Source organism: Manacus candei, unplaced genomic scaffold (genome assembly GCF_025592945.1).
Source record: "Manacus candei isolate 608988 ecotype Guabito, Panama unplaced genomic scaffold, ASM2559294v1 h1tg000035l, whole genome shotgun sequence".
Classification (NCBI taxonomy): domain Eukaryota; kingdom Metazoa; phylum Chordata; class Aves; order Passeriformes; family Pipridae; genus Manacus; species Manacus candei.
Genome location: NW_026138083.1, coordinates 5,149,171 through 5,176,959, shown reverse-complemented (window position 1 = coordinate 5,176,959; position 27,789 = coordinate 5,149,171). Strand labels below are relative to the sequence as shown.

At 46.7% G+C, this 27,789-nt stretch overlaps 1 protein-coding gene across 6 annotated transcripts in view; it reads left to right on the top strand.

The window, feature by feature from the left end:
- Positions 1 to 27,789, top strand: part of PAK5 (p21 (RAC1) activated kinase 5) — a 159,814-nt gene that overhangs the window by 63,400 nt on the left and 68,625 nt on the right. The window contains exon 1 of one of the 6 annotated variants that reach the window (XM_051792787.1): positions 9,967 to 10,105. The exons of 3 other annotated variants lie outside the window; for them this stretch is intronic. The gene's annotated coding sequence lies outside the window, so the exon portion shown is untranslated. Of the gene's footprint in view, positions 1 to 9,966; positions 10,106 to 11,626; positions 11,651 to 22,872; positions 23,373 to 27,789 lie in introns of those variants that run through there. 2 more of the 6 variants (XM_051792793.1, XM_051792789.1) reach the window with 2 other exon arrangements.

Genomic DNA, 27,789 nt, shown 5'->3' with positions numbered 1-27,789 from the left:
TGCACCTCCCTTTGCCATTCCTTGCTGAATTGAGGGTCAGTGCTTTCTCCTCCCCTGCCACCTCACCTGCTCAGCCACACTGATGCAGAGGGTAATTTCTGTTCTCATGCCATCAGCGTCCAGTCTTGGGGGACTCTACTCTGCCAAAACAGTGTGGGCGTGTGTACCCATGGAGCACAGCAGAGGAACACCCCAGGGATTGTCTGGCAGAGGATGCTCCATGAGCAGGAGACCCACTCCCATACTTGGATGCTGCTGGGCCGAGGTGCCACGTGCTCTGTGCTGACAGACCTTCACAACTGTGGGGTTGTCAGCCCTTTTCCCCCCTTCCTGGGCTGTGTCTAATTGAATTTGGATAGTGGCTTTCTTTGCTAGAGACTGTACCACTGCTCTGGGATACCTGCTCCGGGATACCTGCTCCTACAATTTATCCTTTCAATTTATGTTGCCAAGGAGCTGTGTTAACCCTCACCTCTTAAAGGGTGAAAACCCTTTCTGTTGTTGAAAATTGAGTGCATGCAAGTCTCTGAGGAGCAGCACTGGTTTGTACCACATACTAAATAGGAGCAGCGGTCTCAGTCTGGATTGTAAATCAGGTCACTGACAGTAGTGAGGCGAGAACAGCAAACAACCTGGTGCTGTTGTCCATCTGTGCTCAGAGGAGACCCGGAACGGTACCAGCAGAAGGGCTGCAGGGAGAGAACAAGGTGTCTTGGCAAACCTATGCATGTGTCTGTGACAGTCAAAAGAAATCCTGCTTTTAGCAGGTTGTTTTCCATCTCTTGCATGTCGCCATCAGCACAATTGCAGCATCCAGGGTGCTTGGAGGAGATAACGCCCAAGAGTAACAGTTAATGGGGAAGGGTGGAAAAGAGAAGAGGAACAACTTTCTCTTGCTGCCACGTGCTTTCAATCCCTTCAGCTCTCTTGCTATAGCCATAGTGAGGAAGTGGTTTTTCCACTGGTAATTTTAGTGCTGCTTTAAAAGAGCTAGACTAGCAAAGCCAAGGAAGTAAACCCCTGCCCACCTCTGGGATGCTTTCCTGCTCCTGCCTGCCCTCACCAACTCACCAACACAACCTGCTGACTTCAGGCACCTTCCTGGTTTTTCCATCTTGATTGAATTACTGTCTTTTCCCAGACAGTGGGCAGTCCTTTTCTTTGAAAACAGACCACCAAGATAAACCCAAGAGTTGTTTTTCAGGTCTCAGTGGGTGCCTGGTCTGCTGGAGAGCATCCCCTGAGAAGGAGGAGATGGATCACAGCCCTGAACCTGCTGTGCTGATTTGAGCATCACCCTGCAGTGCCCCCGCCCTGGACAGCGCAGGCTGAAGCTGATTTTTAAGTCAACACACTGGTGGGGATGGAGGGGAGGGCAGGCTGGGCAAAGCCATGATCCTGTTTGCTCTGATCACTAAAGGTCACGAGGTGGGTCCGTCTGTTGGGGGGGAACCGAACGCTGGTATCTGTGGCAAACTAATTCCAGGCTTGCACTGATTCCCCTTTCAGTTTAATTTAATCATCTTTGGTGTCTGATTCTACAAACATGGCTTTGTTCTGCTAAACCTTTGCTGCATATTAGCAGAGAGGCAGCTGGAATTTAAATTTGATTTTGACTATAGTGAGAAACCTTATATTTAGCACTTGGCAAATCTCTTGAATGCAGGAGCACATCAGTTTATAAATGCAGGTTGCTTTGATCAGTGTAATTTTGGAGGCTTAAGTATGAGAGAGAGAATGTAGGCTGGGTACTGATACTCATAAAGGAGCTATAGAAAAATATTCTACCAGGTGATTGGAATTACATTACTCTACAGTATCGACCTACCTAGCATTTGCTGCAAGGAATCATTTGTACCTGAAAAATGCTTTGGGTAACAAAATACTTTCAATACAGTTTTTTGTCACTTGCAGTATAAGGGTCACATACTCTCAGGTCAAGGAACAGGTGACAGCAAAGAGTGATGAGAGCTGGACTAACTCAGGGGCATGAAGGTGACCAAGAAATGCAGATGAGCCAAAATGGCAGTGGGATAAACTGCCTGCTTTTAACTCCTCTTCTCCATTGGACAAAACTCCTCCTGGCTCCTTTGCCATGTGGGATGCCGAACTAATAGTCACTCTCGGCATTAAAACATGTGTAGGACTTGGGGTTTTGCCATATGTTCCAACAAAAGCAAGGACTTTAATTTGCAGCTCGGGCCTGGAGCTGGAGGCATTCCCAGAGAGCTCATGTCCCTTTGAAACCTGTCCCATTTCGAAAAGAGCCACCTCTGACCCTGCCAACTTGGCAGCAGCTCCCACAGGTACATGGACCTGACTGTGCCACTGTAAATTCTGGGATACTCCCTGGGCATCCCTGGGGGCTGGTTTTCTTTTGGAGTTGCTGTTAAAGGAAGGAGTGCTTGGTACCTGCGGGGTGGGGAGCAAAAGCTTTTAGCAGCTGGGAGGCTCATCTGTGGGCTTATTGCTTCCTAAGAAAGACTTGGATTTTTAGAAGAGGCTTCCTTTTGCACAGTAAAAGTGATCAGGGCCAGAACTTAGGAGTACATGGTTTTAAGGAGCTCAGGTTCTTCTCTGAGCAGAAAGAGATAAAAGCTAAGGCAACGGTAGTGACTCTGCTCTTCAAATTTGCATGGGCTGAACAAAAAATGGAGCTTGAATGAAAATGTTATCATCAGTGTCATGGGCATGATTAACAGAGTATTCACTGCCTCCCAAAAAGCAGCAAGGGGAAAAGGTGACCCTTCCTACTGCTTTTGCTGGCTGCTGGCTTCCAAGAAATACCCCACCACTTTGATTTATTAACATGCTGGGGAAAGGCAATTAAGTTTTACAACCAGCCAACCCTGTGGGTCCAGATCTTCAGAAGCAGAAATGAAAAGGGAGCCTCCCCTTCTCATGTGTGATATTTTCAAAGCATTGTTGTGTGATGGTGCTCTGGGATTCCAAATCTGATGGCTGCTCATTCTCCACTCTGGGGCCGTGGCTGCCTCTACCCAAAGGGCTGGAGCAGGTGTAACTCCTCAGGGAGCTTCACCACGAGATCACAACTGCGGGGTTCAGTCTGCGCTTTCCCCAAACCCACCATCCCCAGAGGAACCAGCTTGGAAGGCTTGAGCACACAGCCCTCTTCTACACATCCCTCTTCCCCAGCCATTGCATCAAGGTTGTTGCCTGATAGCAGAGGCTGCAGCTCCTCCCAGCCTGTGCTGCCTTCTGCTCCCCAGCCCACCACATCACCGGTGGCCGAGCGAGCACTGGAAATGCTACAAAGGTTGTTTTTGCACCGTGGCTGCAGAGCAAGAGCACAGGAGATTTGATGCCTTGCAGCTTCTTGCTCCTTGGGCCCGTGGATCAGCGTGGCAGGAGCTGGTTTGTCCCCTGGTGAGGAGCTGACTGAGGGCCAGTTGGCAGTGCCTGCACGGGGAGGGCTGCGCTCGTGGCAGAGCCGGGATTGATGCACGGCGGCGCTAAAACGGATTGACAGACCTGCAGAGAGCAACTTCCATGCATCCCATATGTTGCTTGGCTTCCTCTGAGGGACTCAAAATTTTGAGGCAAAAAAAAATCTTTTGCTGGAGGAGAATTAGGATATTTGTATACTTGGCTGTTTTTAAGAGCCTCTTTTTCCCCCCTCTAGCTGGACCTGATGTGGTCAAAAAGGAAGAAGGTATCTTTTAGTCACTCTGGGAGCGTGCACAGATGTATTAAATAAACATAGTTTCCTGTGGCCCTAATAGCAGACACAGGAAAGTTCCCCAAATTGTCAAGAAGTTCTGCTCTGTAAGAATCACAGACTAAGACTGTCAAAGATCTAGTGCTGCTAATCGGTGCAGTAACTGCTGGGGCACTCTGATTTACACCTGAAGGTTTCACTTGTTACCTATAGGAGAACTGCCCAGGAAGACTGGAATGTAACCCTGAGGTCAAATGAGAACTTTTCAGAGCAATGCTATTTTTACTCCTCTCTGTTTCATTTAGGCAAACATGTGCAGTGCAGACCGTGGGTCCTGATGAAGTGCCATTGTTTAATACTGAAAAAATGCACATTTGATCTCGTTCGCATTTCCTAAAATCCGTGTTATTGATTTGACAATATATTTTTCCTCAGGAAAAAAAAAATCTGCAGTTATTTATTCATTCTTGCCCCTTGGAGAGCTCGCTACCATCTGCTTTTCTTGGCTTTGCATTACCTTTTTTTTTTTCCACTTGTTCTTTTCCCACTGTGCACCACTGAAGGACTATACCATACATTATCTCATAGCCAAATTATGCAGGGTATTGTAAACATGTTGTAAACTTTGCCAGCTGCAAAGTCAAGGGCTCTGAGAGATCTTGCTTAGCACTGGAAACGCTCTTTGAAGAAAGAAGGCAGCCTTTTGGAAGCAGATTTGCAGGGCAGCGTGACACCAAAGTGTCATACTGCTTTTGCAAAATGCTAGGGGAAGAAAAGGAGCAAATAAATGTGTTCATGGATACCTATAGATTTATCATAGAGGCCAAGAAGTCCCTGAACCAGTATCTGCTCAGCACCCACTGATAAGATACAGCAAGGCCCAGTGTGAATATGCTGGGACCTGCAGGCTCTGGGCCTCAGTGGGTGGTAAGAGGGATTGGTGCCTGATAAAGTCCCACATTGCCCTCATTTGAGGCAGGACAGGGCCATGCTCAGGGCACATGACAGGACTGAAGGCCCTGCATGTGCCAGTTATCCCTGGAGCTGGAGCAGTCATGTCCTGCAGACAGTGTCCCGGGAAGAGGCAAACTGCAGAGCATCTCTTGCTCTGCCTTGCAGGGTTGGGGCCCATTTCTGCCCTTGGAAATATGAGTTGAAGGGGAAGAATCACAGGTGTGTGAGGATAAGTCTGTGTAAATCTACACTATCCCTAGTTAGAAATCTCTGTGTATCTTTTGATCGTTGAACAATAAGGATATTGGCAGTAGCAATGACCAGGCATTATGGAAATCATGTCTCAAAAATATACAGTAACTTTAAAATGACCTTTATGAAGTTTAGTATCTGTTCTCTTTGTCTGCCTTCTGGTGACTGATCTTGGTGCAGTGAAGGTCGTGCCTTCAAGCTTTCGTACCTTGGTACACTCCCCAAAAGGGCAGAAATCTGCCTGGGAGCCACACCCCTCAAGCCCAGGAGCTGGAGTGTGGGAGGAGCACTGGGCGGCACAGAAATAGAGGTTACTGTCACCCTTGCAAATAGAGAGAGAGAGCCAGGGGCTGTACTGATACACTCTTCAGAGAGCAATCCCAAATGCCTTGAAGTCAAGAGGACCGGGAAGTGCTGTGAATTATAGGACCACAGGGAAGAGCCTGTGAGAACGTAAAATACCTGTATGGGCTGATGACACACGTGCAACCCTCAGCGAAATGCAGTTTCCTACATTTGCTGTACATTCATAATGAATGCTTTTGTGCTCAGAGTTTGACCGATAAGGAAAGCAAAGACACCTTAAGTTTGGAGGAGATCTGAGGTGTAGTTATGAGAGTAACTGCTCTGGTAGCAGAGAAGTGGCCCTTCAACAGCATTTTGGAAAGAGGCCAGGGGCTGCACAGGAGCACAGTCACACTCCACCCAGCATCCCTGAGCCATCCTCCCGGTGCAGCAGCTCACAGCCCTTAAAAGGCTGCTGGCCATCGAGATGAATAGCTGGACAGGGCATTCATCTGTATTATTTAGGGAATTCAAACCTGTCTTTTTAATTATTCCAGCAATACTTCATCGTCCTCTCCGACGATGGTCAGTGGGAAGGATCACCGGTTCAGTTGTACTTACGTAATGTGGCTGTGAATATCCTATGACTTATTGCCCAATCCCTGCTCTTTTTACAGGGTTAAGAGCTTAGGGGAGAAGAATTGCTTGGCTGTGAGATGTATTTCTTTTTGCAAAGGATGGCTGGTGTTCTCCCAGCCCTGGAATTATTCTTGTGAAAGCTATTTCTTCTCTGAAGAGTCTTTTATTACTGTTATTGGCTTATGTTCATAGGCTTTCATTCTCATTAAGGGGCACTGATTTAAATGAGGGGATTTAATCAACAATTTTCATCATGACTTAAATCAGCTAGCAGGAAACACAAAATTGATTATTTAAATTAATCTTGTGCTCCATTTGTACTTTTTAATTATTTTCCTAAGGAACAACTGATACTTCCTCACCGGAGCCTAGTACTGTTTTTTCACTTATGATCAGGATATGCTATTACCATATTTATTTAAGAATCTGCATATTAAGTCTGAAGTTCCTTAACAATTTTCACTTTATGTGCCAAACTGATGACTGACGCCTCTACTACATAACTAATTTTAATGTTAATTTGTGTCAGGGTGCACTGCAGAGCAGAGAAAGTAACATACATTAGTTACTGTGCTCTAATTTAAATCATATACTAATCTTAAATATGATGGACAGACAGGGTAAGGGGGAGAATGCAGTTATCAAATCTTATTCTGCATTTGAAATGGACATTTTGAACACAGTAAATAAAACCTCTTGACAGCAGGCTGGGGTGTTTCTAATCACCAAGTCCTTATAAAGACTCATATGGGGGAAACTGCAATAGCCTATTCCCTCTCTGGCTTCAATCCCTAATGGTTTTCTCAAAGTGGAGGGAAGTGAAGGAAAGAACATTTTTCTGTGCATCCCAGGGAGAAATGGGTCTGTAGATAGTGAATTTAGAGTCTCAAGACCCTCCTGATCCACCTGGTTCAACAAATACTTCAGCCACTGCAGGGGCTTCACTTGATTTAAAATGTGTAGGGGTCTATTTCCATTTATTATAATATTACAGTGAAGCCTAGGCCATAGTGTTTAGTGCCACTGATTCAGTTTTTAAATTAAAACTACCAAATTTTAAACATACAATGATGATAAGTTAAAAAAATTAATAATGCTATGCTCTGATTTTTCTGGGAAAAGGACATTTTGCCCTTTTAGCCACCATTCATTTGCATCAACTCTAGCTCAGGGCAGCTACGCTGAGTTGAGGGGCCATATTTCTTATTCATACCATTGTGTGTAAGAATAAGCCAAAAGCAAAATGAACCTTTTTTAAAAAGCCTTGGGCTTTGGGGTCCATCTGTGCCTATATAACATCTACTTTTCAGATTGAAGGGATTAAATAGTCAAGTTCATCCTTCAGGTAGTTCAGCTGGCTTTTGGGGAGAAACTAATGTCCAAGTTAGACACCTGGTTTCTCGTTGGCTTCAACCCCAAGGACACAGGGTCCAGGGCTCTCTGGGAATACACAGGATGGGATTTTCCAATGCCGATGGATGTGCCTACATCCCTTCAGTGTGAGTCTCGGCAGGTTCATGTTACTGAGCCACCCCTTCTCCCAGCACCCCATGGGATACAGAGGGGTTATTGCTCCCTCCCTTCCTCCCTCATTGCTCCTGCAATGGTGCCTCTCTCCCGGCGCTGCAGTTTCACAGCCACCAGCCCATTTTGCCAACTCACTGAGGCACTTTCCTCCAAATCACACTTGAGACTAAAGACAAAACAGCGAAGGCTTGATTTCTTTTTGTTCCCCTGCCAGAAGCCATATGCACCATGCCAAGATGTGACACGCAACACCTTGCATTACAGACACACATCACTCGCGCTGACTCAGAGCAGGGAAACCTTCGCTGCCTCATCCCACATGTTACTTCTGGTCTGATGCACCAGGGAAAGGCTTCAGCTTTGTGGTGAGGTTTAAACTCAAGTTGTTGTGGTGGGTTTTTTTCTGCAAGGAAAGTTTTAGCATGGCTTGGGGTTTTTTGAGGAATTTGGTTTGTTTGGGTTTTTTCTCCAGAAGCCTGAATGTCCTTCAGTGGCTGCTGATTTCAAATGATGCTTCTGGCTGCAAAACCCACTGCAAGCCAATGGAAACCAGGAGCAACAGAGCATCTTCAACAGTGGCACCCACTCAGGGTATTGCCTTAACCAGCCTGCCTCTGAATTTCACATTTAAGGGGTCAAAATTACAGTCCAGGGCTTCTGAATAGCCTTCTGCTGTATTTTGGACTGTGTTTGTTCTGTGCTCAGTTTCCTTCCCAGCAAGGAGAGTGCTCCTTCTTGTGCTGGCACTGCCCACCACTGCCATGGTCAGGTTTTGAGGCCAGAGCAGGTGCTTTGCCATCCCAGCAAACACCAGCACCATGTGCTGTGAAGAACAAAGGGAGCTCGTTTCATCTCGCAGCCTTAGGTAGAGCAATGATTGAGGGGAACATAAAGAAAAGAAGGCAGAAGCAGACATTATGGGTAATGGAAGAGCACATTTCCAAGGGATTTTTATTGTTGTTGTTGTTAATGTAGGGTTTTTCATACGTGCAGAAACGTGTTTAGACCTCAGGTGAGCAGCTGAGTGCCATGAGAGCCTTGGCATCTCCCTCTGCCCAGCCACCCCACACAGCTCCAATGCAGACCTTTATCTTCCAGCTGTTCCTGTCGTATCCTCTCCGCTCCTGCCATACAGAGTGAGTGCTAATGCAAAAGGGCATCAAAGAAACTAGAAATGATGTGTAATTCAACATCATTAAGTATGAAATCACTCCTCTCCCATGCAGGGCTGTATCAATCAAATCGACTTTGGGTCTTTTCTTCCCAGGGAGCTTCTGCTGCAGGTGCCTCTGAAAAGCCCTTTGCTGTCTGTGCTCGGTGTTTCCCGACAGGGATGGTTTATGGTCATCCATGAGCACACACCATCATCTCCTTCTGGATTTAGCACGTGGAAGGACCGATATGTACCTTTATTAAAGGCAATCTTAATCTTTCTTATGGAACATTGTATAAAAACGTAGGCTTAGGGCAGTTTTCAGAGGCAGCCACAAATTGCCAGCAGTAATACAACAAAATTAGATGGGATACATGGGTTTGGCTGTTGTACTTCTCTGATTGCTTCCTTCCATCACTTACCTTAATCAGATTTGCTCCTTAGCATGTGGCCATTGCTCGGGGAGAGCTACTGGTAATGAAACATGTCAACATGGTTGTTTTTATAAAATAGATACATATAAATTTATATATATAATGACTGAGGTCCCAGTGCAGAAGGAAGTGGGTGGGTGGATGTAGGGGCCTGTGGGTAGATGGTTGCAGAGCTGGAGTGTAGATGGACAGATGCGGATGGGAGCATGGATTGGCAGACAGGTGGGTGGATGTGTTGGAGGAAAGGTTGGATGTGGATGGCTGGATATATGGGAGCACTGACTGGTGCATGCACAGGTGGGCCATATACAGGTGTATGAGTGCATGGGTGGGTGTGTGGATGTGTAGGTGCATGGGCTGGGGCAGGAATGGAGGGTGATATATGGGTGTACAAGTGCATGGGGGGGCACAAGTTGGTGCATGCCTGGGTGGAAGGAGGCACTGGTGTATTGGTGTGTGGGTGCCCAGGTGCTTTGGCTGGTGTAGGAACGGGTGGGTGAGTGTCCAGGTGCATGGATTGGTGCAGGGATTGGTCCAGGTACATAGGCTCGTGCAGGAACAGATGTGTGGGTGTGAAGCTGCCTTGGCTGGTGCAGGAAGGGGTGTTGGGTGTCCAGGTGCAGGGGTTGGTGCAGGAATGGGTGTTGGGTGTGCAGGTCCTTTGGCCAGTGCAGGAATAGATGTTGGGTGTGCAGGTCCCTTGGCCGGTGCAGGAATGGGGGTGTGGGTGTGCAGGTCCCTTGGCCGGTGCAGGAATGGGGGTGTGGGTGTGCAGGTCCCTTGGCCGGTGCAGGAATGGGGGTGTGGGTGTGCAGGTCCCTTGGCTGGTGCAGAACAAGGGTATGCTGGGGGCGGACAGGCGGACGGACAAAGCGCGGCCAGATGCCGGGGCAGGTGCGCAGCTGCCGCCGCCCCTCCCGCCGGCAGAGCCCAGCCCGGCCCCGCAGCTCGGGGCGGCGGGCGGGGGCGGGGCGGTGCTGCCGGCCCTGCCCTGCCCTGCCCGGCCCTGCCCGGCGCGGGGGCGGCGCCGCGCCCGCCCCGGCTCTGCCCGGCTCGGCTCGGGGGGCGGGCGGCGGCACCTGCGGCCGCGCCGAGCGGGGCTGAGCGGGGCCGAGCGAGCGGAGCCGCGGCCCGGATGTAGCCGGAACATGGCGCTGGGGGCGGCGTGAGGCGGCGGCCGAGGTAGGAGCGGCGGGGCGGGCGCGGGGACCCGCCCGGGGGGCGCGGAGCGGAGCGGGGGGCGCGGGCGGCGGCTGCCCCTGCCCGGGCTGCTCGGCCGTGCGGGGCCGCCCGCCCGTCCGTGCCGGCGGCGGCCGGTGCCGGGCAGACAAAGGCACGGCCCGGGCATCCCCGTCCGCACCTGTGCGGAGCGGGCAGAGCCGCGGGCGCTGCCAGCGCAGGCTGGGCAGGGGCAGCCGGGGCTGCCGGGTTCCTCTCATGGAGCTCCCGGGCTCCTCTCCGAAATCACCTACGGCGACCCTTTGCTTTAAATGCTTTGCTGGGATTTCCCACAACAATGGCTTTTTTTTTTTTTTCTTTTTTTCTTTCCCCAAGGGCGTTTTGGTTTCTGTCATTTTATTTCCAGAAGTTGCGCCCAACTTTCTGTGAATATCATGTGCTTTTGGGTTTCCCCCAGGTAGCAGGTGCCCAGAGAGCCGTGCAGCCGCTCCTGGAAACGCGCCTGGGAATGTTCCTGCATGCGCCTCTATACCTCTGCTCGCTCGTTTGGGTTTTTTTCCTTCATATAAAGGGTTAGGAATGCCTGCAATCGACTCCGCTCTTCTTTATGTGTTCATTAGTCTCAGATCATCGTGGCTAAAGAAAATGAGCTGCATAGTGACTGCCGTGCTTGAATAACGCTCCAGCTTTAGACCAGGAGAGGTGTTTTTTTCATGGTATCGATCAGACCTTGAGAATTTCTTACCAACCCGCCAGCAGCACGCAGGCTGCCTTTCTTCCTCTTTGTTACACACCAGCCCTCCGTTAACATAAAGAAACAATGGAATTTTTTTCTCCCCAAATATTCAGCGTTAGATCAAATGGGCTGTCATTGCCAGTAAGGATAATGTTACCCCCAACTCGAGAGGGGCCAGCAGCGAGACCACTCTGCCGGTAACCTTTCCCCTTCATTTTAGAATTTTTTATGTGCTTTAGCATTTGCAAAACGAAGGAGGAGAGTTGGTACCTGTGTTGAGATAGATCTCAGTGGTCCCTGCTGCCCAGACAGCACTTAAGGAATCATTGCTCCTAATTTATTGCCTTTATTGTACCACGAAACTTTAAACGGCGCTGCTTAGGGCTGCAGTAGGGAGCCGAGCTCCCCTGCCCTGTGTGAAAGCCGGTGTTGATGGCTGTGAGCATCGCTGCTGCTGCCGGGGACAGACCTCTTGTGGTGGAGGATGCGTCTGGAAGCGTTGAGGAATCGTGAGGATGATGTTTCTGATGCAAAGAGTGGATTTCGTGCCACTCGCGGGGCTCCCTGGCCGTCTGCACCCCCAGGAGTGAGGTTGAGCAGAAGCTGTAGGAGCTCCTCTGTTCCAGTTTGAGGTGCACAAAATGGCCCTTTGCATTCCTGCTGATCCGGTGCCGCTTCTGCTACAGGGGGGTTACTCGTGTGCTGATCCTCCCATGGTGAGCAGCTGCTCTCCTGGTTTGCAGGTGGGGATGAGGGACCTGTCTGCAAGGGGTAGGGCACCGGTTTCAGAGCTGCTGCTGCTGCTGTACCAGGTAAAGCTTTGGGAGTTACTCTTTGTGATTCGCCTCATTGTCTGTTTTCTGTGGTTTAGTAACATTTTTTTGGCTGTAGCTCGTTTCAGGTGGATGGAAGGTCTTTGTTCAGTGTGGGATTATGTATTTATGCTGTCACATGTATTAATTGGAGATAAACCGAGCAAAAATACAGTTTGAGTTGAGGGAAAGACTCACTCTCACATTGAGAGTGGTGAAGCTAAACTTTCTCCTTCCCCCTGCTTCAAACACATTTACAAATGGTTTTGATCCCAGTGAGACCGTGACTTCTAGCGGAGATTAATTTTCATCAAATGATTTTAGACCAGTGTGCCATAGTCCTGCCTCTCCTTTTTGTGCAGGAGCCCTGAGTGCTGTTACACACTCGTGTAGTTTTCTAACCTTGTTCTGAGGGGATGAGGGCTCACCAGAGCCGGAGGGGGGGTGCGTGTCGCTCGTCTGTAGCGCCTGCTGAACCGCACTTAACAGAGCCCTCCGAGGAGTCATTTCCCGCAGGGAAACGGTGGCACGGAGGGACCACGGCAGGCCTGTTGTGGAGAACCCTGTTACGAGTCATCAGCAAATTCCCTTGGCAACCCCCTGCTGAGCCAGACCTAGTAAATCCCACTGCTTGTTTGATTCCCTTATTGCTTTGGCACCTCTGTTTGCTTCCCAGTGGCTTTTCTGTTTGGCTTTGGTTTTTTTTTTATTCCTTGATATCTTCATCAGCCATGAATGCTCACAGTAAGTCAGTGTTTGGCTTTCAGTGAGTTCTCAGCATCCTGGTGGCTGATTCTAAAATGGAAGTGTATAACAGGCAAAGTTCCTGCAAAACATTTTACTTCTCAATTATTATTTGCCAAAGTGAATGATTGTGGCAAGTCTTACTTTGAAAACTAGTATTTGGGAAATAAAATGCTTTGTAAGAAACTTGCTCCCCAGTGTCAACTACTACTGTCAATCAGCTGATAACAAACTTCTCATAGTGGTAGTTAACAAGTCGTCAGTTTTTGCCTTATGTGATTGGCATCACCTCTGACCCCAGATTTGCTACTGAAATGGGGGAGACAAACTGTTCTCTTCAACATCAGTCATGTAATTTGGGGTTAAAGCTGAGTTAAAGGAGGACTCCAGCTCGTGTGGCTGAAGCCCAAGAGGTGATGCTGGCACAGATCTGTCAGGGGCACAGGTGTCAGCTGTTTCAGGGATGTATAGAAAAAAGAACAGGAAAAACGGAGCAGAAGAGCGACTGCATCTCTGCTTCTCCTCTAATCGCCCTCACATTTGACACTTAAACTCAGTTATTGCTTTGAAGCTGCTCCAATTAAGAATCTGAAGTGTTTGGCACCTACTTGTTCAAATACCTGAATTCACTCTGGTTTTACCGGTTTACTGTGTAAAAGCTACAAACACAAGTCTGCCGTGTGGCATGTGCCGAAACTCCTAACAGGTGTTTGTGGGTACCAGCAGCTGAAGAGTTTCAGAAATATGCATAAAGCTCAAACAAAACCTCTTGCTAAAATATCTCCTTGGGATATCCCTGCTCCTGGCATTAGCATTGCTGACTCATGGTGCTGGTTGGGCATCCTGGAGGCGTTTTTGGGGCTGTTCCTGCTTTGCTTCTTGCCGAAGTCAGTGGACTTGGCCTGTTGGGTCTGCTGCAGAGTTTGGCCAGGTTTCCCCAGGTTTTGGGGAAAGCTGAGCAAAACCTCTCTTGTCAGGGTAGAATGGTCAGTGACTGCAGCCAGGTGGAACCAGGAGAGCGGTGATGGAAACTTCAGGGGGTTGGTATCCCTCACACCTGGAGGGATTCCAATTATGCTCTTATTTTTCCCATCTGTTAAACATAGGGTTTTACTACTCTCCGTAGCAATTTAAAGCGTGAAAGTTGTTTTAAACAACTGTTTGCTCTAAAATGGAATGGCATGACAGTAGAGCCTCGGTTTCAATGGCATCCTCCCTTGTAACTTCTCTGGTGTCTAGTTCAGGTGTGTGTCTTCTTCAGTAGGAGTTTCATAGGGTGCCTCCCTTCTTTCTGGATACAAAGCTTGATGTATTTAAGACAGCTTCCTCCATTAAATTCAGCTGTGGTTGGTGATGAGGTGTGCCAGAGCACTGCCTGATGCACAGCTGCATTGGCTTTATTATCAAGGCAAAAGAGCTGAAAAGCAGAATGATTCAAAACCAGTAACAACTGTGCATAAACCCCATAGTTACGTCTAACTAACCCCAGTTAGTTATGAGCCTGTTTAAAAGGCTTCTCCCCCCCCTTAGAGCAGCTTTCAGTGCACTGTAGTGGTATTTAATGTTCAGGTAACTCTAATTAAGCCTTTAATCTTTAGGCCACAGAGATTCACTGGAGAATTAGCTGTTAGTGCTGGTGTTTCAGCCTGCCTGTCACCAAGCCCAGGAGGGCTCAGTGTTGCATTTGGAGGGCTGTCCCAACAACCAGGAAACAAAATATTTTCTCTCCAATTAAATGTTTAACTTTGCTTTTTTTTTTTCTTTTTTTTCCTGGAGAGAAGCAACTCAGAGGGCAGGACTGTGGCCAGGGTTCCTGGTCTAGGACCAGCCACAGTGTGTGGTTCTCGTGTGGTTCAGCCCTGCCTGTTGAAAGCAGCTGTCTTGCAGCCCTGGTACAAAATGCCAGCTTTAAGCCAAGCCTTGTGCCTTACAGGTTCAAAGATTATCCCTTTCCAAGTGGTGCCTGTGAGTGCAGTGATGTGAGAAGGGTGTGCTCCCATTGCCTTGTGCAGAGCCAGCCATAACATACCAAGCCAGCTTTTTTGCATCTTTTCCAACTATTTATTTTTTTTCTGGGCCATGTAAGAGTGCTACTGCTGTTGGAAGGTGCATCTGATGGAAGTACAAAGGTAGTTATTGTTTCAGAGCACACAGAGCATGAATATTTTTTAAAATCAAATGAACAAAGCAGAAATATATGAATCCTTTTTAACTCTTTTGCAAGCTGGGCTGCTGTTTCCTATTTGTGACCTTTCTTATCTCCTAAGCAAAACTTTTATAAAAACATGAGCTGTGTATACCAATTAATATTTGTGTCTAATGAACCACCAGAACTGGGGTCCTGGTAGGGCTGGAGGCTACCAGGACAGGTAGTAAGACATGTTTTCCCCGTGGGGAGCTTATGGAATGAGGTGCACCCATCCTGTTTGTGCATCTGCCGTGTGCCGGGGTGGGCATGGCCAAAACTCCCGGGATTGGAGCGGCATGACTTGCGCAGAGACACACAAGTGATGGAGAGTGGAAGTGAAATCCTGTCTCCCATCGTTTTCCTTCTGGGCTGTCCTGGCTTTGCTCTGCGTGCCAGCCCTGCTGTTGGAGGTTGCCGCTGGCAAACGGCTCCGCCTGCAGCGGGACGCGCTGCCCCGGTGTCACAGGGCTGGGAGTTCTGATTCTGCTGAACAAAGATGCCCTTCCAAAAATAGGTTAAGCCAAAGAACTTGGATGCCCAAAATAGCACTAGAGATTTTTTTTCCTTTTTCCGAGTGTGTGTTGGATTTATTGTTCCCTGCTGGAGGCAGCTAAAGAAGTAAAGGAGATGCTGCAGCTGTAGGCAAGGGAATAGAGGAAGTAGACATAGACAGTCACCTCTGGTGGGGGAAAACCACATGTGCCACATATCCCTGTGGAAATACACATTTGTGCAAAATAACAATGTAAATAAAAATGTGCAGTGTCACTAAAACACTCACATGGCAAAAATTTTGGTTTTTTTCCTCGAAGGAAAGGTACCCCACAAAGGGAAGGGTGGAGAGGTCCCTGTTGACAGAGGAGAGGACAAAAGAAATGCCAACAAACAAATACTGGAATGAATAAATGCCACAGGAATGTTCCTGGTGATAGCCTCTATAAACCTTTTATTGTGACATGCTCTGCTGCGTGTGAATAATTCACTTGTCCCGAGCTGGTGGCAGTAAAATCTGCACAGCAGCTTTTCCCCTCTGCCTTAGCACAGCTTGGTCAGGTCAGAGTGGTTAAAACTTAATGTTTCTTTCCAGGGATTCTCCATAGAAAGTTTTGTGTCATTAGGTTGAACTCCAGCTTTCCCATTCCCCAAGTTAGATGCATGCCCAGGGGACAGAGCTAATTACTTGCACTGCAGCTATTTAAGGTGCTGGGCTGAGCCTGGAGCTGGAAGTCAGGAGGCACGGTGACTCTAATCCGGGCTGTGCTGCTCGCTGAACCACCTCCAAGAAGTTATTTAACCTCTGCGTGCCACTGCTTCCCTCTGGGTAACAGCAGGGATTATGGTAATTGCTTTTGAAAAGCACTTTAGGTGTTTAGTTTTCATTTTTTCCAAAGGTGCAGAATTCTCTGGTCCTGAGCTGAAGAGGCTCAATCCGTCCCAGGAGGCTTTTAGTACTTTACAGGATTATGAAAACAATGCTTAATGCCGTATTGGGTTGTTTGGGCCACGTAAATAAATACATTTAAAATATTTTTGGTGCATCTTCTACACACTACTCATAGAAGGGCTCTTAAGATACAACTGAAGGACATAGAAATGAGATATAGTTCCAAAGGGTTGTTACTGACCATATAATGAAATGTAAGTAAACTGTCAGAATGTGTAAATGGTTTGTTTTTTCAACTGAATCCTGCCAAGGCCACAGAAACCTGGGTTAGCATGTATGAAACTTGTTTCTCACTTGGGTGTAAAGACAAGTTATCCAAAGCCAACAGATTTTCAGCATTTCTCGCGGGCTTTGGAGTGTATTTGGTTTGGGGTTGTATAGAAAAACGTGATATTCTAGGCTGAAGAAACAGGAAGGTTTTCCTGAGAGCAGGATGAGAACAAAGTAAATGCACCCTGAGCTCTGCTTCTCTCCCAGATTTTGAAGCATGCAGGAAAGGATAACGGTACATGAATTTGTCTCTGGTGCAGGCCCTGAACTCCTCTTTTCCAAATAACAGAACTTCTTTCTATTTTATGCTTTGGTGTCACAGGGGAAAAAATAATGAAAGGGCGGAAAATCCCGTGGCTGAACTGCAACTGAGACCAGAGTGGGATGGCTGGTTGGGAGGCACCATCCGTGCCCTGGGATGTGCTGGCAGGGTTTGGAGAAGCAACATCACCAGGGATTTTATGTTGGAAACACAAAGTTTAGTGTGCTACTGGGAAGTGTTCCAGTGCCATGGCAGTGGCTGTAATCTGAGCCATCGGCTGCTCTAGGAAATCTCTGGGTGCTCCCATGTTTTATGCAGGAGCTTGGAATGATGCAGCTGTAAACCAGGGACTGTATTGCATCTTCCCAGCACGAGGGATATGGGCCCCGTGAGCATGTGTTGAGAGAGGCCTGGCTGCCAAAATAGCTTAGTGTTGCTACAACGGTTGCAGGTGGTGATTGCCTTTTAAGTTCTGCTCTCTGTTCTGACATTTTTAGGACAGTAAATGAAGGATGAGAAGTAGAAAAGCAAACAAATTAGAAAAATCCCGTGTATGGATGTCTGTTACTGCAGTCACGTGGCTCCATGGAAAGAGCCCTGTCCTACTGGAAGTCAGGCAGGGGTTGGCAGTGAAGGAAAGTAGTTACTGCCAGTGGCTCTCCTGCCAAAACTGAGTATTGATGACAGGGCTCTGTTTAAAGCAGATGGTGTAATACAGACCCTATAGACTGCCTGGGGAAACACGTGCAAAACCACGTGCCTGTGTGCCACGGAGGATTTATTCCTAGGGATGAGGCAGAAGAGGCCTCCACTTGGATGGAGGTGAGAGTCGAGTCCTGGAAAGCAAGAGAAATGCTTTACTTGGGCAGGGCTTTTATGAGGGACACAAGCATGTCTCTCACTTTCCATTATATTACAGATGCAATACAGGAACTACTGAAACTGCAACATCAGTTGCAACATCCATCGCACACCAGTGCTTTCCTACCCAGTCTCTTCGAGAACCAACTCTTAGCACTGAGAAGATTCACAGGGAGACTAAGTAGGGCTTTTTTGAGTACTTAGGAAGTACAAGGCGTGAGATAAATAATTTAAACACTGATGCAGAGCATTGCTAGCTGAAAAGTGACTTAATTTCTTAACAGGCTAACCAGAAGTGGGTGTTTTTTCCTCTTTTCGGGGAGAGGAGTGTGGAATGTGTTGCCCATCAGCAGGGCTGCTGCTTTCCAAGAGAAAGGTTTGCTGTAATGAATCATAGAATGGAATCATCCACAGTTTCTCTGGGCAACCTGTTCCAGTGCCTCACCACCCTCATGGTGAAGAATTTCTCCTAATATTTAATCTGAACCTACTTACTTTCATTTTGAAGCCATCCCCCCTTGTCCTGTCACTCTATGCCCTTGTAAATAGTCTCTCTCCATCTTTTCTGTAGGCTCCCTTCAGGCACTGAAAGACCCCAGCTAGATCACCCCAAAGCCTTCTTTTCTCATGAACTCAGATTGAAGCCAGGGCTTCTTTCTTCTTGGGCAGTCCAGTCTGAATTTGGACATCATCAGTGCAACAGATCCCTGGTACTGTTTGTGTGGTGGGAGAAACCCAATACCTCTGTGGCTCTCATTTGTCATAAACTTCTGCTTGAAGAAGCATTTTGACTTCTTCCTCAGCATCTGGTAGGACTTGGTCCACAGTACTTTGGGTTTGCATTTTTTGCTCAACAACCTGATGCTGCTACTTGGGAAGAACCTTTAGCTGAGAGTTAAGGGATTTCTGTGAGGTTTTGTTCCATTACTTTTGCCATTTTTATTCTTACACAATTTCTTTTCCTGTTTACTTTGCTTTTTGGTATCTCCTCCTACTGATCTAACAGCATCTCGCTGCTTCTCTTCCATTTCCAATTCTGTGTGAGGAAGAAAAACAGTCAACAGTCCTGATTTAGCTAGAAATTAAACTCCAGCTATTTTTCCTTGGAATTAATAGGAAAATTGGCGATAATTGTTAGCTACTGCTTTTTAAAGACTTTTTTTTTAAATGGGTAAGAGACTGTCAAGCTGTCAGTCAAGAAAAAGATTGGATAATGTGCCATTCCCCTGACAAGTTCCCTTTATTGTATTAGGCATCCTCTTCGCTGTGCAAACTTGAGCTGCTCAAAATTTGCCCTTTAATGTTTACTTTTTCTATCCTTTCTCAGTATTACTTTGTCAGTATTAGTGGACTTGCACAGCATAGTCAAAAAGGTGTAATAATCTTTGAAGAAAATAACTTTGGGGCGTGATTAGCCCTGTAATATTGTGGTGTTCTTTAACTTTTTTCCTGTCTCTTGCCCTGTCATTCCATGATGCACCCATCTGTCCTTGCTGAAGCCAATAACCAGCCTTGGGCCAGCCCTAAAATGTGCAGAGCCTGGCTTTGTGATGAGCGTGTTAAAGCCAGGCAGGTGTGAAACTCTGAGTTGCATGAAAATTTGTGGTGCTTATGGGCCATTTCTCAAGACTTTTGCCTATAGCACGGGGCATTTAATTTTCTCTTTATTTCTTTTAAAGTAGATTTTGGAGAGCAAATTGGAGATTTTCTTGCATTCCCCAGATTCCATAGGTGTGGAGTTTTCAGAGAAACTGTTAAAACAGGAGGTCAGTCAATGCAGATACTGGACCATGCTGAGTAGCATCTCTCCATAGTACCCTCTGCTCTTTTCATGGTTCTGGATTTAAAATGCCGTGAAGCAAAATTTATCTCAACTCCAGGCACCGCTGGCATTGCATGTAAAGCACCACAAATGTACAAAGCTGGTTCAAAGCAGAACAGCCTTCGTTCACAGACTATTGTCCCACCTCCATCAGTATTTGCAGGTTGGAAACCATTGCCTTCCGTGCACCAGGAGGATCTGGAGTTAGCTAGTCTGTAGCTGGATTTACCCCATCCTGGTGGGAGAGGGTGTGAAAGGACCAAGTGTGGTATTGATTTTGATGTAGATACAGCAAAAAGTTGCCATGATGTCACAGCAAAGCTTTGCAGTCATTATGGCAAATGATGAGGAAAATAAAATTATAGAAATAACCATCTCCCTTGGCCCGCAGATAAATCAAAGCTTAGCCCTTGATCTCTCACTGCTCACTAGCCCGGAACATAAATCCAAGGATTTATCATTAAGCCTAATGGGTCATAAAATCTGGGCTATTTTGGAGGTAGTTGCAGAGATTTGCAGCCCAGGCAGAGAGCAGGGTCTAAGCCTCTGGGTCTTGTGTAACTAGGTAAATAGCAAGCTTCAAATAATATCATAAAGCTATCAAATGTAATAACTAATGCAGCCAGGCACGTGTGTGGGGAGGGGAGCCTCGCTGGTGGCAGGCCTGGCCGTAACGACCATGAGAGGCCCCGGTGTAGAAAGGCCTTTCAATAACAAGTTAAAGTCCCTTTTACTTTGCTGAAAGTCAGGGATATGCCTCTGGTTTGGTTCACACTTGGAGCTTTTATTTTCTGCACATCAGTAACTTCCATCACCGTGGGCCCAGGAGAGCGAGCAGCGAAAACCAGGAACACCGGGAGCGACCGACAGCTCTCTTACTTTGTCACTGCAGTTTAAATATTTATGACAGCGCTTCACAGCGTGCTGGTAAATGCATGATAGCATATTATGTAAGAGCAATGAAATTTGAGAGGTAGAAGACTTCACTACTGCCCTTTGCTAGTAAATCTTTGCTACCGTCCGTGGTGAGGCCATGTAAAGGCCGTGCCTTTTCCCCCAGTTATTCTATGGGAGTTTTGCACGGGAGTGGGAATTTAGCTGTTACTGGCATTTGTAATAGCATGTGTTTTAAAATTGCTCTCCATCTCTTATTCAGGGAGGACTTGGGCTCAGGAGGATTCCTGTGAAAGTTGAGGGCTCCGTATTTGCAAGTGAGCAGCAGGTCTTTGGTGTGTGCAGGCAAATGGATGGGGAGCGGATCCCTCGGTGAGGGAGCATGGGAGGAGGGGATTTGGACTGTGAGTCTTTGGGGTTAATTAACAGTTCAAATTAGCTGCTCCTTTTTCTAAAGAGTTGTAAAGTATTGATTCCCATGAGTACTGCACTGCTCCGCAGAAAGGGAGTCCGAGGAAATTATGTGCAATGTCGATTGTGGCCAGACTGAGGGTGTCTGAGCTGGACTGAAGTTTGTGATGGGTGTCATAGCTTCTGGGAGAATTTACTGCTGGATGCTGACAATGAAACCAGAAAGCTCATGTAGGTTTGACTTTGGGATAAGTGAGAGGGTAACCCATCAAAGGAGGAGCTTGTCTAGGAAACAATGTGTCTGGCTGCTGCCAGCGCCCCTGCTGCCGTGATTTGGTTGATAGGCCGTGGGAATATGCTGGTGTTCCAGTTATATGGTTCCAGATTTCAGTCCAAGGACTGACCAGGTCATCAGTTGCTTGAGCTGTCTTAGCATCAATAGTCAAATTGCTTTAAACAGAAGTGTGTACATTTGTGCCTTAATTAATCAACGAGAAATTCCCCCTCATTCCTTTCCCTCTCAAAGGCAGACATTGGGAACCTGTGGTTAGTGATATCTCAGAATTGCCGAAAACAAACTTAAGAGTTAAAGAAAACATAAGTTAAAGATGATTTGTTCTTGGCATAAGAGCGCTATTATCTGTCACGATGGCTCTCCTAGCAGTCCTGTATGTTTGGGAAGACATTTTAGGGATCTGTGCCAGTAAAACCCAGCCTTGGAAGCACATTGTGTGAATGGATGAGAAAACAAGCCACGAGCACGAAGGATGAGCCAGCATGTAGCAGGCTCTGGGGTGGGTGGGATGCAGGTCCAAGTGCAGGGACTGAGGGTAAATGCTCTGCACAGTCACGGAGAGGTTAAATGTGCAACAGGTACTGGATTATTTATCTGATGAACACACATGCCTGTTTACAAAAAACAAGTGCTCAGTGATCAAGACTGTTATCTTAGTTTTCACCAAAGACATTGTGAGGATGCCAAGTGGGAAAGCGAAACCTGCCAAAATCAAGAAGTAGCAGTAGAAGTTGCTGACTTTTAATTTTGAGCCTTTGCACATCCAGGCAGCTCTAATTATGTGTGCTGTTTCATACGCGTGATTGAGCAGCAGTTGTTTCTGCATTTATTATCTCTCAGTTATCTGCTGGTGCAAACTTTGAGTACCTTGGCTGAGTGAGGCAGGAGCATTCCTGCAGGGTGAGACACACAGCCAAATGGGATCCTGGGTCCATTAGTCCCACAGTTAAGTCTTTTCCCAGTTTCACATTTCTGAGGGCCGTGCTGGAAGATCTGGTGATGTTTTGGTTCTTTCAGTGCAGTTTGAAAAGCAGAAGCTGTGCTGGGGCTTGGTGCTTTGCTGGGGACACCTGGTGCATTACCTTGCTGTGTGGTCTCAGTGCAATAATTCTTTAAACACTTTCCTTGAATTTCAGACCTTGGGAGACCACTGATTCCTGTGATAATCTCTGTTATGAGGAGAGACTGTGGGAACTGGGCCTGTTTAACGAGATCCCTTCTCAGTCTTCTCTAGACTAATGCAGATAAATATCTCAAAGTCGGCTTCCAAGAGGATGGTGCCAGACTCTTCCCAGTGGTGCCCAGTGACAGGATGAGGAGTAATGGCCATAAATCAAAACACAAGAAGTTTCACCTCAACATGAGGAAGAGCTTCTTTCCATTGAGGGTGGCTGAGCACTGGAACAGCTGCCCAATGAGGTCATGAATTCTCCTTCCCTGGAGACATTCCAAAACCACCTGGACACATTCCTGTGTCACCTGCTGTAGTTAACGTTGCCTTGGCAAGGGGGTTGGAGTGGATGATCTCCAGAGGTCCCTTCCAACCTTAACTATTCTCTGATAATGTGGGATCGAGGCCTGAAGATTTGATTCCATCTGAGAAAAGTGGTGGGATGGACATGTCTTGGTTTTGAGTCTGATCCATGGGATGATTGTTGTTTCAAGGTGTGGCTGGGTCTCAGCTCACTTTCATAATGTATCTGGTGGTTCCAAAATTCCCTGAACTTTGCTCTTTCCCTCTTTCATTTCTCTCTTCTGAGAAAGCATTGACTGTTTCTGAATTTTGCTGCTTTATATAGGCTCCTCTTCCTCCCCCTCTCACCACTTGCTGCTTCTCCTCCTCCGCCCCAGTTACTAAAATCTCTTCTCCCCGATGCGTCATCTTCGTCGGCAGCGTCTCATCATCCATGGGCTGAAAGCAGAGCAGAGCACACGGGAGGAAGAAATGACCCCGAGCCCTCCTTAAGTTTTCAAGTGGCTGAAGTTGTTTGTCGATCAAAGGTGGCAGCAGGAGTCTCTTCTCTTTGCTTCCTCCATCCTTTATGTGGCAGCTTCCTCCCTGCTCCCGGCTGGCAGGGATCGCCCCTCGGGCTCTGAGCTGAAACTGGAGCGGCTTTGCATTTCCAGATAAAAGGCAGCGCTGAGTACCCTGCTGTATAAATACCAGCTGCAGGATTCCTGCAGCCAGGGTGGTAGGTGCCTTCAGGAGTATGGGAAGCCCTTTGGTAGGGAGGAAAGAAGTAAGGGAGCAAGGAATTTTGGAAAGAGGGGTAGAGCGGAGAGAGGCAAAATGCTCGATGGCAAAACTCGGCTGAATCGGGTGGTGAGAAACAGTCATTTTGATGGCTGTGATCAAACCATGACTTTGAGGAGTGTTATGAATAGCTCTGACACGTAGAAAACTTGCAGGTAGGGGAAGAACAGATCCCGTTTCTCCCCTTGGAGATTTTGAAGCTGCAGTCGGACAAAGCCACAGACAACCTGCCCTGGTCCTGCTACGAACAGGGAACACAGGGGCCCCTCCAGCCAGGGTGAGTCTGACATTGGTCTGTGTTTGGAGAGAGGATAAAAACCAAGCAAAAATATTTGGGTCATTGCCAAATAGAAGTATTAGGAGTGACATGGCAAATTTGTTTTAATGTAATCTGGATTTAATCGCTGGCGTAGACTGTACTGAAGGCTTTCAGCTCCGGCAAGGGGTTGATTAGATAAATGTATTTATTTTCCTGCTTTTCATTTGCCACGGATGTACATACTGGGGTAACTTAAAAGCATGTAGCAAGGAAGAAACAAAAGAAAGGGGACAAATTAAGTGACTGCTGCCAGATCAATTATTCAGTTGCATTTCAACTCGTATTTTTAAACCTACAGCTTTGAATGGGAATGTTCAAAATTATCTTTGCAATGACCATCTTTCCATCTAATTTAAAGTCATTCAGCTTTACAAGAAGCAATTATGCTCCACACTAACAAATGAAAAGACATGGCAACATCAGAAAAACTGATTATTCAGGCAGTCTTTCTTACATAAAATAGCCAACTAATCTCCCAGCTTCAGTCTTTGAGTGCTATTGCAAATACCCTCCTGAAAGAGAAGTTCATTCTTGGTACACTGGCAGCCTGCCTCTCATCCCTGATCTCTGCATGGTCACAGTGATGGTTTGAGGGCTAAGAAAAGATCTTATCTTTTGTCTCTGTAGTTCTTCTTGCACTCACTGCACTTTTTATTCTTCTGTGACCAATGAAAGTGAAGCACAGGGCATGAGGTTTGTGTCCTGCATAGGAAACTAAGGAAATCTCCAGACTTGCTGCTTTTTTGATGCACTGTCCATCATCCTTGAGGCCATCTAGTCTGAGGTTCTGGAGGAATCCAAGTGTTTTGTAAGTCACTAGTTAGTGCAGCATTGCATTTGGAAAGTTGCTATGAGCAAAAGAAAATGCATCTTGTTTGCAAAGCTGAGAATGTATTGTCAGCGTAATTGAAATCTTAACCTTCTAATGAAATGGTTATTGTTAGTCCAACTTACTTATTATAGGAAAAGAAAAGGAAAATAAAAAAAGTCCTGCTACAGGAGGTCTCAGTAATAAGTTAGATGTTGCTAAACATCTGTTTCCTAACATCTGTGCCTTTCTCTGCTCACCCTTCCACTGCTCCCTGGGAGAAAGCAGGAACAGGGCTAAGTTTGGGGGTTTCTTTTTCTCGGCTCCCCTGCAGGTGTGTCAGGCTTTCTGTACTCCACATCAAAGGCTACCCAGAAGTGGAGGTGCAACCAGCAGTTCAATTCAAATTCAACCAAACAGACCAATTTTGTAAATGGAAATTGCAGTCTTGTAGGGGTTTTTACCCCTTTTTAGCCTTATTGACCCTTCTGTACATTCAAAAATGCCTTTTCTCCAATAAAGCATTTCTAATTCTAGCCTTGACTGCTCTTAAAAACATCTACAGAAAAAGTCAGTGAGTCATCAGTGTCCCGCGCTGCCTCCAGAAGGAGCAGGGTGCTGATGGTGGCTTTTATTCTTTCTTCCTGGGAGAAGCAGGAGGTGGAGGTTGGTGCTTTCTTCCACTGGGCTCTAGAATCCACCTGGGATAATAAATACATTTATAGTTTCCAGCATGCTTTTACCTTGTCTTTCTTAGAGCCAGCATCTGCACGTTGTATCCGTGTTTACTGTACATGCAGCATCTTAAGCACATCAGATACTTGCTCCTAATTCTCACTGTCACCCCTAAAACTGTTTTTGTTGCGTGGGGGGGTGTGCAGTATTACCCTGTGCCCCCATTCCTATCTTCCCACACCTGCACCCCTCTGCATGGCATCTGTCCCCCTCCTTGGGAGTCCCCTGCTCTGTCATACCGTGCTCCTGTTCCTCTGCACCCCCGATGGCCCTGGGGTCATCAATATTTCATTCTCTGCAGAATACCTGCCTGTTATTACTCCCTGTACAAGCATTACAGTTATGTTCCAACATAAGCCACCTGGTCAATAGAAAAATTGCTGGTAAAGCTAAACAAGCTGCAGCAAATCCCCAGGGAGGCGCATCCGGAGCCCGACCCTCGACACAGCCAGTGCTTCAGCACGTACTGACTCTGGGTTATCTGCTGGGTTTGTTCCCCCCCTCCTCCTCATAGCATTTCTTAACTTTATATTTTCACCCTAATTACTGCAGAACATTAGGTTGATGTTTGTAGGGAACCGTTCATAAGGCTTTCAGGGTTTCTTTCCTGATCTGTAAGTTGATGGAAGGACTGTTGCTGTGCCAGCCAAGTGAACGTTGCTGCCCCTGCCCTGAGAGTTGCTTTGTGTTCTCCAGCGCTGAATTTCCAATTGACATTTCAAGAGTAATTTTACCTGAGCAGCAGTCACTTCCAATGTCAGAAAGTTCAGGCACTCCAGCCACAGGCCACCAGGATGATCTCCCAGTCAACGTGGAAGTTGCTGGGATTTTCTGTCCTTTCTGCCTGTGAAGGAAGAGCAGGAGAGCTGGCAACCGGATCGCAGCCACTGCCAGGCAGCCGTGCTGACACATCTCTGCCGTGCTGCCTGGAATTGGGCATGACATTGCAGCTCACTGGGGTTATGCTGGTACCATTAGTTCACTTACCTCTCCAGCTTTGAGCTGTCTTTGACAACCAGTGCTCTGTGTTTCCATATAATCTGCGCCGTATTGTTAATCTTTTCACCAAAAAATTGTGTGGTACCTATTTATCCATAGCCTGTTGTAGCAATAAACTGCTTTTCAACATTCCAGATCATCATTTGGGTCTTGAGTGATCTTCCATTTGTCTAAAAATACGTATCTATTCAACCTTTGTCTGCTGTACTATTTTTATATACCCCTTTCAGTGAGATTTGCTAAGGACTGTTTGTCTCTTTTTATAAAACTTACTACATTCTTATCTTTTAAATTACAGAATTTTGTAGCTTTCAATCCTAGAAGCAGCATTGCCCTGAGATGTGCTTTTTGGTTTTCCTTCATCCTTGCTCTTAACGTTTCCCTGTAATAATATGAATTTTCCAAGCCTGGAGCTTGGCCCCGTTTTCCTTAAGAGATGCTGCCCTTCCTCAGCAAGGCTTGACCTGCTCCAGGAGTCTGATTTTTTGCTCTGAGCATTTCAGAGGATTTTACTGTGGTGGATGAACCAGAAACACAGAAAACAGCTCAAATCCCACATCAGCCCTAAATTCTGCCTGCAGACTCCTGTCCCTCTCAGCTGCCTGGGTGGACTGCAGCTACCGAGCCCCTCCGTGGCATTTCCCAAATGTGATGGATCCTGAAGGATGCCATAGATTGTCCCAGATTAACACTGTGGTTTTCTGAGGCTCATCTGTTGAGGATATGTTTAAGCAAATGGAGTATTCATAATTCTAGATAAAATTAAGGGGGAGGAGGGAAGGGTTTCACATTTTCAATGCAAACATTTAAAACAGATGCAGCCTGCTGGGAAGGATCACATTGAATTGCATGACTTTTTAAAAGAAAAGAACATCCATTTTACTCAAGTCCTCAATATGAAAGATTAGGAGTTGAGACGTTTTTCGCCCACTTTGAAAAGAAATGTGTTTTAAATTTAATTCTTTGCTGCAGCTGTGGCTTTCTCTCTCTGGAAAGCCTTCCTCGTGCTTGGAGCGATGTGAAGATGTGGGCTGGGTGCTAATCCAATTTAAGATGCCAAACTTCCTTTCCACTCTTTGGAGATTTTCCCACCACCACCTTCTAGATAAATGTAGGACTGTCTTTTATTTTAGCACACCACTGGTTTAGGGAGATTTGCTGGAGATTCGTCATCCTAGTGCAAGGAAAAGGATGAATGTGAAGGTTTTCATGTTATTTTGGAATAGATATATCAATGTAAGATGGTATGAAATCAGCTCCTCCAGTGTAAATATCTAGTAGTGCCTACATTTAAAAAAATAAGCCAGAAAAAAACAGGACTTGTGCAAAAGTCTTATGGCACTGATGGTGGTGCCAGGGCAGCCAGGAAATTCTGGGGCATCTGGTGTTCCCAGAGCTTTGTTGGCACCCATGGAGTGCAGGGGGAATTGCTGAGGGCACACAACAGCAAGTGTCAGCACTGGGAGAGTTTGGCTGGAACAGCTGCAGGATTTTGCTGTCTCATCACCCCTGTTGTCCTGATCCAGACTGCCCCAGGGCCTTCCCTCTCTCCATTCCAGGTAGAGCCTCCTCCTTTCCAATTCCTCTTCCTCCTCTCATGAAGAAAGTGTATTTTGTAGATTCAATGTGCTGATTCGAGCACATTAATGCATTCTGAATACATCAGCTGTGCCCATAATATGCAGTCTGAAGCCATTATTCTCTAGAAGTGATCTTCCTATCTTCCTTTATTATTGTTATTATTATAATTATTATTAATTTTATACAGCCAGCACTGCAGTCTGAGCACTTTTCCAGTAGTAACTTTTATTTAGTGACTTACTAAGGTTTATC